The 11,069-nt window shown below is 56.0% G+C and overlaps 1 long non-coding RNA gene across 1 annotated transcript; it reads right to left on the reverse strand.

Moving 5' to 3' along the window:
* Positions 1 to 1,041: 1,041 nt before the first annotated feature.
* On the reverse strand, positions 1,042 to 9,194 carry LOC311583186. Its single transcript, XR_014774392.1, has 2 exons — positions 8,717 to 9,194; positions 1,042 to 2,176 (listed from the first exon to the last, which is right to left on the reverse strand). It is a non-coding gene; the product is annotated as an uncharacterized lncRNA (long non-coding RNA).
* Positions 9,195 to 11,069: the final 1,875 nt, after the last annotated feature.

Genomic DNA, 11,069 nt, shown 5'->3' on the forward strand with positions numbered 1-11,069 from the left:
TCGGAGGAAATGACCACCAGAGGGCGCCTGGCTCCAGACAATGTAGTCTGGAGCTCGGGAGGTTGTTCCAGGTGCAGCTGGGCACGCGGGGGTGGGGGGTCGGGTGGGACGGGGGACACGACACGACTCCTGTGTCCCCTGTGACCTGCCCATTGAGCATCTGGGCTGCCAATACGGCTCCTATCCCTCAGGTGGATTCATCCAGGGGTCAGTGGCTTGGTTTTCTCATTTTCCGGCTCTTTGTATCCTTTACCCACTGTGTCATTGTTGAGAGCAGTTCTCCCATGGCGGGGGGGGGGGGGGGGGGGCAGGGGTTCTGGCTGCTCTAGCAGCCCTTCAGGTCGGGCACTATGGGAGCTGGCTGTGACTACTGGCCTATAGTGCTGCCCTTCCCTGGAGGAAGCCAATAGGGGCAACCCATCTCTGGGGTGGGGGGAGTGTATGTGTACGCCCCCCTCTCGGCACTCACAGTGCCTGACGCCCTAACACCTTGTTGGCCAGTGCATCCAATCTGTGCAGCTTACATACTTGGACCTGGGACACTACATCTTGGTCAAGAACAAGACTCCCTCACAGAACAGGGGTGCACGCAGGTTTGCCAGTGACTCAGTGTCGCCCAGTTAGGCCTCGTGTCTCCATACCACACCTCAAACCTAAGGTCTCTTCACATTGATTCGCATGGAACACCCCAGGCCTGAGGTACCCCTCTGGTCCAAGCCGCCCCAGTTGTCACTGCTCAGAATCTTTAGGCCCCAGCTGTCTAAACACAGCACTTTCTGATCAGGACACTTCTGACCACAGAAATAAACTTGTACCTTCTTCCTAGAAGCAGGGGGCACAGGGTCGGGGATAGGTGCAGTCAGTAGCCCAGGGTCGGGCATAGAGGTGCAACTGGTATCCCAAAACTCCAGACACTGAACGGGGTTTGATTCAAGGTCCGCTTGGTCTACACAGAGACACGCTGTCTCAAAACAAGAGAAAATAAAAAAGCCGGCAGTCTGTATGTGTATGTGGGAGGCAGCAATGAAGAGACGTCAGGCCTTAAGGAATGGAACTGGGCAGCTTTTATTTCTTTGGAAATCAGGCACAACACTCAAAACAAGCTCTGATTCTTGTTCCTCCAGCCAAGCTTCCATTTACCCCTGCCTAGGGTGGGAAGGGGCCACTGGGTGGTCTGGAAAGTTTAAGTCAGCCCCATGCCAACTAGCCTGCATCTGATTTGGGGGTAGTGGGCACCTTTTTAACTTCCAAGCCACAATGGGTGGGTGGGTGGGGGGTGCGTTGCGGAATCTGTTCATATCCTTTGAGGGCCCCCTGCCTCGCTGTCACCAGTAGAAAGCTGTGGGCCCCTCGGGAGTTAGGCACACTGAATCAGTGCGGAAGCTGGGAGTTGGCATTTAACGGTTAGCGGGCCTAAAACAGCTTCCTCTTGGGTAACTGACTGCTAGGAAGGTGTCTGTAAGGACTGTGCCTGGGCCTCACCAGGCATAGGGGAGGAAGGGCATCCAGGCCCTGAAGGGGCACAACTGGCTTGCCTTTTTAATGCAAGGATGACTCACTTATCTTTTTGGGAACCACAAAAATCTTAAGGTATGGCCACATAGGGTGGGAGACCCAGATGCAGGCTTAGGGGAAGGGCCTAGGCAGGACTGATCATCCCCCACTGCTTCCTGGTGCCCACTCCATCCCTGTCTTGGGTCATGGCAGACGTTCTGCAGGGGTGCCAGCTCCTAGGGGGCTAGACTCCTGTTCCTGCTGAACTGAGCCAGTGCACTGGAATCAACTGTTTCAGCTCAGTAGGCACAGGAGGCGGAGCCCAGGGAGAGGCACAGCCATGCCAGCCAGGAGGCAGAGCAGGGTGGGCAGCGGCGGCGGCAGCGGCCTGAGGAGATGGGGTCCAGGGGGCGGAACTTAGCCACTGTGAACACGACTTGCTGTGGACCTTGCTCACAAGCAGCTAAGCCCTGCTCCTCAGGCCAGTTTTCAGGGCGGGCTTCTCTGTCCCCCAGTAGCGAGAACAGGCATCCTTGGCAACAGGAGGCCCCAAGGCAGAGCACAGGGTCAGTTGGAAATCCCTGGCAATGTGATTTGTGACTGGCATCAAATCCCATCCCCAGGAACCCCAGCCGGCCGTGGCATAGTGAGGGGACGGCAGATGGAGTCGGAGTGTAGCCACCTATAGGGGAGAAAGAAAGAGGAGAATGAGACTGGGAACATTGCTGCCTATCTTTTATTATTTTTATTATTTATTTCATGTAGGGTCCCACACAGCTGAGGTGGTCTAAAAGAACTGCTGGTCCTCCTGCCTCCACCTCTGGACACTCACTACACCAAGTTTACCTGGTGCTGGGGACAGAATCAGGGCTCTCTCGGGCTTATTCAACCACTGAGGAGCATCAGTAGGGAGGACAGAGTGAGCTGGCTGGGTTCTGGGCCCAGGAGTGCTTCCAGCCCCAGCCCTACAAAGCTGGAGGTTCCAGAAAACCCTAAAGGCAGCAGCGCCTTCTCAGCCGGTTGTCTCTCCCCCCACCCACAGCCCTGAGCCCAAGGCAGGCCAAATGGGGCCATGGAGAGAGGAAGCTGAGGGAGGTGGGCGGTTGGAGAGAGGAAGTGACCTCACCCCCAGCTGGCGCCACTTCCTAGAAGCCTGAAGGGCAGGAGGAAACTCCAGCACCTCCCGTCTCATAGCTGTCTCCTCCACAGCCTGCTCAGACATACCCCACCCCCACCCCATCATACACCCCAGACCCAAGCTGGGGGAAGCAAGCCAATCCACTCCAACCTTAGCAAACTTTCAGTCCCTGCTCCCCAAGTTTCCCAAAGGCCTTCAAACCTCAGTTTCCCCATCTGTAAAGCAGACCAAGAACAGTGGCAGTTGGTGGCTCAAGCTCAGCACTGAGGAGACAGAGAGGAAGGGTGCCAAGAATCCAATCAAAGGCCCACATAAACTACATAATGAGGTGAGGTATTTTGTTGTTGGTTCTGGGGGTTTTTTGTTGTTGTTGTTTTGTTTTTGTTTGTTTGTTTTGATTTTGGTTTTTCAAGACAGGGTTTCTCTGTATATTCTTAGCTGTCCTGGACTCACTTTGTAGACCAGGCTGGCCATGAACTCACAGCGATCTGCCTGCCTCTGCCTCCCAAGTGCTAGGATTAAAGACGTGTACCACCATGCCCGGCTTACATGATGAGTTTTATGACAAACTGGGCCACAGATGAGACCCTAGTCTCAAAAAACAAAACAAACAAACAAACAAACAAACCCCAAGACCCTCCACCAGGTGTGCCAATGTAAATGTGTAGAGAAGGTATTTGGCACTCAGTACCATGGCAAGCGCAGAGTTTAGGACCCACCCGATGTAGAACAGCCTTCTGCGTGCCAATGAAAAAGTCCAGCAAGATGGTCCAGCAAATAAACTTGCTCTAAACCCCAAGAACCACACAGTGGAAAAACATACTGACCCCTGCAAGTCATCCTCTGATCTCTTTACTTCTGAACATACACACACACACACACACACACACACACACACACACACACACACACGTAAAACAAACCAAAAAAAACCTTAAAGATTTTCAGGGCTGGAGAGATGGCTCGGCAGTTAAGAGCAGTTGGTGCTCTCACAGAGGACCCAGGATCTCTTCCCAGAACGTACATGACAATTACAGCTAGCTAACTCCAGTGCTCTGATGCTCTCTTCTGGGCTCTGTGAGTACAGGCACACACAGGGTGTGCACATACATACATGTAGGCAAACATTCACAAACATACAATAAAAATACATTTAAGAGTCAGGAATGGTGGTGCACACCTTAGTCTAAGCGCTTGAAAGGCAGAGAGGAAAGCGTATCTCTGTGAGTTCAAGGCCAGCGTGGGCCACATACTGACACTTCCTTTTCTGGTCTCTGAGGGCACCGAACTGACACACTACAAACCACACACAGACCAGACAAAACACATGTCTTCTTTTAAGGGTCTGAGGTGATAGATGTGTCAAAAATATGGATACCACGTAAGCACAAGGACCTGCGTTATCATCTGGCACGGTAGCACACACTTGTCACCGAGAGCTGGGAGGTCGAGCTAGAGCAATCCATAGGACTCACAACCAGCCGGCCTCACCAGCTCCAGGACCCAGGGGCTGGAGAGATGGCTCAGTGGCGTTGCCCTTTCAGAGGACCTGAGTTTAGTTCCCAGCACCAACATGGTAGCTCACAACCATCTGTACCTCTAGCTCCAGGAGATCCAATGTCTTCGACCTTTGAGGACACCGGACGCACACATTCCTGAGAAACTACTCTTGAGGTTGCCTCTGCACACGCACACGGGGAGCAGGCATGCCATGCCATGCGCCAGGGCCAGGCCTTCCGAAAGCCCTCCAGCAGTGCACTCCTCAGGCACGAAGATCTATGTGAGTTTGAGGCCAGCCTGGTCTACATGATGAGACCTTCTCAAAGGGAAAACAAACAACAACAGCAAAGAAAAAGGAGAGCTGAAGGCCTCTGGCTCTGCTGCTGTCGGCCTTCATGCAGCCTTGCAGCTTCTTTGCTGGTTGACTCTGGGCAAAGAACATAACCCTTCTCCTGGTGACAAAGTCTCTTTATTTGCAAAATAGGGATCATGAATTACTTCGGACCCTGATCTGATGTGACAATGATGGCAGACTTGAAATCCCTGCATCCGGGAGGGAGGAAGAGGATCTCCATTTAGAGGCCAGCCTGGGCTACCAAATGAGACTGTGTCTCAAAGGAAAGGGGCTAGGGAGATTGCTCCGTGGTTAAGAGCGCAGGCTACGCTTCCAGGCCAATTCCTAGCACCTACATGGCGGCTCACAACTCCCGCTCTAGGGACTCTGACACCTTCTTCTGGACTCTGCAGGCACCAGACATGCATGCACACGAAACACCTATACACATAATAAGTAATTTTTAATAAAAGAAAGAAAAGAAAAGAAAAGCAACAATGGCAACGCACTAGGCTAGCATACTGGGGGCCTGGCTACATCCGCAGTATCAATAGTGTGGCAGTACAAACATGTAATCCCAGCGGTCAGGAAGTGGAGGTGGGGAATAAGATATTTGACGTCACCGGGCAGTGGTGGCTCACGCCTTTAGTCCTCGTACTCTACAGGCAGAGGCAGGCAGATGTCTGAATTCAAGGCCAGCCCGGCCAGCCCGGTCTACAAGAGAAGAGTTCCAAGAAGACCAGGGCTATACAGAGAAATCCTGTCTCAAAAACAAAAACAAACAAGAAATTTGGCTATGGATCAAGCTGGAGGCCAGCCTGGGGTACATGAGACTCTCAAAAAGAAAAATTCGGGGCTGGAAAGATGGCTCGGTGGTTTGGACTGCGTACTGCTCTCAGAGAACCTGAGCTGGATTCCCCTGCTCACAACACAGCTGCTGCCTGTGGTGCCAACCATCACATTTAGCGCCCTCTTCTGGCCTCTACGGGCACCTACACATTCATGCACATACCCAACACACACATACACACACACACACACACACACACACACACACACACAATTTTTTTAAAAAAGAAAGAAAAATCTCTACTTTCTAAGTAATTGGGAGAGTCCTTGGGTGACCTGTGACATCAGGACAAAAGGATTCTCTCATATAATCAATGACAGGTAGGACAATGAATCCTACTGTCTACATCTGGCATTACCTAAGTCTGAGGAATAAGAATTGGGCGATATCCTGCTGTGTCTCCCCAACACACACACACACACACACACACACACACACACACACACACACACACACACGCTACCATCCACCAGGCCCCAGCCCACCTCTGTCCCTTTGGGGTCTGGGGGCACCTCAGGGCCATAGGCTGATCAGCCTCCCCAGTCACTCCGGAAGTGAGACAGCATATTCGTCCCAGGGACTAGAACGGGAAGGGCGGCCATTTGGCCGGGCTGGTTTCCTGTGGGGTTTCCCCTACAAAGAGCCCAAGGCTGCGGCCAAGGCCACTCCCATCCTCACACACACACACCAGAGGTCTGTGTGTGGCGTGGAGAGGCATTACCACGCAGGTGTCCAGGAGCTGGGACACCCTGTACCAAGCACCGTGCCTCTCGGTCTCACAGGAGGGGACCCAACGGGACAGAGGTCCTGGCGCTAGAGGCTTTGGGGAACAGGGCGGGCCTTGAGCTGTGGCATCCCGGCCGGTGTTTGTACACACAGCCTACAAGTGTAGCCCTCGGCATCCCTGACGGACCCACAGTGGACCCCAAGAAGGAACCAGGGTGGACGCCCCCGCGGCCGTCCTCAAGCCTGATCCCCAAATACTTTCCACCCTCGCGAAGCAGCGAGGATCGGAAAATACCAAGGGCTGCAGGCCCCGCCCCGCCCCGCCCCCGCCCCAGTCACCAGCGCTTGCTAGTGGCCCAGACTCTTCCCAGGAGCTTGGCGGCTGGGCTGGGGCCAACCCGACCTGCGGCGCAGATGCCGGCCCTCCACGCCCCGTCCCCACGCAGGGACCAGACAGCCCGCCCGGGTTGGGGGGCAGGGCACAGGCAAGTGGGTGGGCCCGGTGCCTACCCGCGAGTGGAGGGGGCGCAGGAAGGGGTGAGGGAGGGTTGAATCACTTGGTATAAATAGGGAAAGACGACAGCCACGTCCCACCCTCGCTGCCCGCCAGCCGCACGGCCCAACCAAATCCCCTACTCCATTTCTTAGCATTCTTTTTTGCGGTGCTGGATTCCCCTCAAGCCAATCAGAGTCCACAGGATGAAGTTCATCCGAGGCCCTGGCCTGGCCTGGGATAGGAGCACTGGCCTCCATCCCTCCCTGTCTCCTGGAAGAGGCTTTGGCTCACTCCCTTAACACTCCAAAACTTCCAGGAACCAGCCAGGCTTTGTCATTCTACCATTCAGGAGGCTGAGGCAGGAGGACTGCCGTTTGTTCAAGACCACTACTAGGCTATGAAATGAGACCCTGTCTCGACCACCCAAAATTGAGTTCTTGGCTTTTTTGTAGGATGCATAGGATCAGCGGGTTCCATCTTGTGCACACAAGTAACTCTACCACTCAGGAGGTAGAGGTTTAAGGCTCAGGAGGAGTTCAAGGCCATCCTGGACTACTTATCCATTTCCAGGCCATGCCTCAGAAAAAGTTCTTTTGATTAAATACGATTATTATTACTAAGCCCAAGGCTTAGCGTTCCAGATCCCCCAACGCTTACTTGTGGCTGAATGGCCCCAGTCCTACAAGGCGACCCAGGAGACAAAAGGGAGACACCAAGGACATTTCCATTTGCTTCCCCCAGCCCCTCAAGGTCCATGCGCCCATCCTGGCTACCCAGCCCTGCTCTGCCCAGGGCCAGGGCTCAGTAGCCACACCCAGGGTGGCGCCAGCTCCAGCTCCCGCAGCAGCCTGAGGCAAGGCGCCGCTACAGTGTGACTCAGCCATGCCCGGCATGGCGCTGTCCTTCCCTACCCAAGAATTCTCACGCCCACGCCACCACACTCCATCCTTCCCCATGACCAGCTAGGAAGACACACCTCTACGTCCACTCAGGACCTTCAACAGCAGGAGATGAGGAAAGAGGCCAGACGAGAGGGGATGGGGTGGACTCTGTTCCACTGTCTCCAAATGGTCCCATTTTACAGATGGGAAAACTGAGGCGGAAGAGACGTTCCCAGTGGTGTCTACACTCTCCATAAAGAAAAGGCCACCTGAGCTGGGGGGTTGGTGGCCCATGTTTATCATCCTAGGCAGGAGAATGAGGAGTTCAAGTTTTGGGACAAGTTTGAGGCCAGCCCAGGAAACAAGAAACCCTGTCTCTGTCAACTAAAAAACGGATGGAGATGGATCTCGAGTAATGTTTGCTTGGCACGCACAGGTCCTGAGTGTTGTGAAAGCCAGGGATGGTAGCCTGGGACCTCAGCACTCAGGTGTGGATACAGGAGGATCAGAAGTTTGAGGCCAGCCTGGGTTACCCCGAGATTCTGTCTCAGAAAACAATAGTTAACTAGCCCGATGCTGCTTATTGAAACAATACAATGCAGCCTTCCCGGCACTCGCAAAGCTGAGGCAGGAATATTGCACTGTGTCCCACACCAACCTGGGCCACACAAGCTCCAAGTCGGCCTGTGCTCCCGCGAGACCCTCCGGTTCCCACACAGGCCTGTTACAGGGAACTGCAATAGGATGGGGCTAGCTGGGGCCTGCTGGCAACATCTGGCCTCCACTTGCAACAGGCATAGGGTGACCATGGCATGGGGGTGCCTCGTGGGGCATCCGCCTTGGCTGCCTTTACTCCAGCAAGCAAGAATCTGCCAAGCTCAGAGGCCGGGCCAGCACAGACAGGCCCGACCCCCTGGACACGCCCTGTCACGCATATGCGCCGCGTGCCAGCCATGGGCTGGGCCCACAGCTATTTTAAGGCCCCTTGCTAGGTCCTCAAAAGCAAGGCCTGCCCAGTTGAAGGGTCTTAGGGATGCTCTCAGGGGACCCTTCCCCAACAAGGACGGAAAGCTATGACGCTCCCCTGGGCAAGGGCCTCAATGCAGGATCCTCTCTTACTAGCACTGTGGTGGTGTGAACACATGTGCCCAGGCTGGCCCAGGCATGGTGCATGGGTGAGCGGCCTGGGCGAGCCTGCCATCACCTCGCCTGGAAGCCTGCGCACCTGTCGGGTCGTGCGGGCTTTGAGCTAGGCTGGCTGGGGTAGCCCCCGGGGCCAGGGGTCCTTCAGACTTACCTTCTCAGGCCACCCAGCCAGAGGAGGGCAGCTGCTGCAGGCTGGGAAGGGGGCAGGTACAGGGAGCCAAGGCACTTCCTAGACACTCAAATGCCCAATGGGGCCTGGCCGGGTTGGAAGGTCACACACAGCTGAGGGGTTCAGTGGCCTGCAAATCTAGAGGTCAGTCTGGGGCTAGCACAGGACACCAGGCCTCCGGTCAAGACCAAGGGCTGTGGCCTCGGCGCTGCACCACGCCGGGGTCAGGCCTTCTTCGGGCGCCCCGCAAGTCTACCTGCTGTCCCCCGCCGTGAGATCCAGCGCTTGCCTCCCGGGCCAGGCGATCACGGCCCCTCTCTCCTTCCCGGGCCGCGCGGGAAAGTTGTCGCCGCCTGCGCCCCGCGAGTCTCTCTCCCGGGTCGGACCCCACTTCCCCGCGGGGGAGGGGAGCCGGGCAGCGCGCGGGCGAGACGACGCCGGCCGCGCCCCACCCCGCCGGCCGGCCCAGATCGCCTTTAAAACCTCCGCGTCTCCTCCCCCCACGGCCGGGCAGGGGGCGGGCGCGGGGCGGGGCGGGCGCCGCCGTCATGTGCCCCCGAGGCGGCCCGCCCCACGCTCAGTCGCTTGTCCCCCCAACTCAGGCCCAACTTTCTCCATATCCGGCATGGGCCTGGGTACTCTGGGGTCCTGCCAAACAGAAATCTTCACTTCGACAGCACCTTCTCAGCACTCTAGGAAGTCCCTTCGTTTATCTCACCCAATCCCCTCTTGCTGCTGTAGAAAAGAATTCCGGACTCTAGGCCAGGTGACTCCTAAGTCTGTGCCCCTCCTCCCCTTTCCAGGCTTCCTGGCACCCCATCCAGGGACCTCAGGGAGACTCCACAGCTACTGGGAATATCCTCCCTCATTCCCTTCCTTTCCCCTATTCTGTGCGTGTCTCTTCTTCGTCCTTAGGCCTCCCCTCCACCATTAGGAACACGGTGGCATTGTTTCCCCCAGACCGAGGCCCTGCCTCAGGGCCTGGCCTGGTGCCCAGGTAGGGGGCCCGGGAACAAAACCCAGCCAAGGAGGGACAGGGTGCCCTCTGTGGCCACGCCAACCTTGGGCATGTGGGCCTGCCACTTGGCCCTCTGCAGGGCGGGACAGGGCAGGGTGGACCCCAGCCCACACTGAACACCATAGTGACACAGCACGGGGTCAGGGCTTTCCCCCCCCACCCCCCCCCACCCCCGAACTGAGCTGCTATATCACTCTGGGCCCAGTTTTTCCCAACCACCCCCAACATTTCCAAAGACTGCCACGGAGTCCCCATCTTCTGAGGGAGGGGACACCTCCACTTTGAATAATGCTAGGGGAGATCAATGACCTGGCACATGCCAGATAGGGCACTGGAGGGCCAGACAGCCCCTCGGTCACCTCTTCAACCCATCCCTCCCGGACCCCTTCAGTGGTTCAGGTCAGCACACTTTGGGGTGTGCCTAGGATTGGGGTGGAAGTTGTACCAAGTTGTCATCCCAGAGGCCCAAGGGGAGGAAGGGGGGGGGACGACTCTAAAGCTTCCTTCCACGTGGGGCCCAACAGACAGGCTGGTCCAGAGTGCAGGATCTGACAGGTTGGGGCAGGAGGAGAGAGGGCGGCCCACCCTACTGGGGCCCCAGGGGAGGATTTGAAGTGGCACAGAATTCTCCAACTCAGGGCGGGGCCTGGAAGGTGGGAGAGATGGCCTCCTGGCCCCCTGAGCAGGTATAAATGAGGACCAAAAGTTGGGTTCTAGCTCATCGGCCCCAGCACTCCAGAGGCTGAGGCAGGAGCATTGCAAGCTGAAGGCTAGCCTGGGCTACAGAGAGTGTGACCCTGTGTGGAAGGCTGGAGGGGTAAGGATCAGGAGTTAAAAGTCACACTTGTGCTATGCAGCGAGTTTGAGGCCAGTTTGAACTATATGAGACCTTGTTTCTCAAAAAAAAAGAAAAAAAAAGAAAAATAGAGCTATATAAAGATATAAAGACTGGGGCGGGAGGTGTTGAGAAAGCACAAGGCAGTACGCATGGGGTTCCCCGGGTGTCCCGTGTACACACAGAAATAATCCAAAAAGACTTAGGCACCAGACCCTATCACCTGTCATCAGACACATACAGCCAAAGGTTCACCTGCTCTCTGTGGACACCTCTCTTTTCTTCCCATTTTCCTGTAGTGAGAGTGAGTCTGCTGACTGTGGAGCCCAGGCTCAGCCAGCTAGGGATTCATGGGCTTCCTGCCTCAGTTTCCCCAGAGCTGAGATGAAAGGCATGCACCATCACTTCCACTCACCAGTGGGTGGACTGTTTCATCACTCCGGTGTGTGACTTGGCTCTGTCTGGCTCACGCCAACAACTTC

Source organism: Acomys minous (genome assembly GCF_964271855.1).
Source record: "Acomys minous genome assembly, chromosome: 14".
Lineage (NCBI taxonomy): Eukaryota > Metazoa > Chordata > Mammalia > Rodentia > Muridae > Acomys > Acomys minous.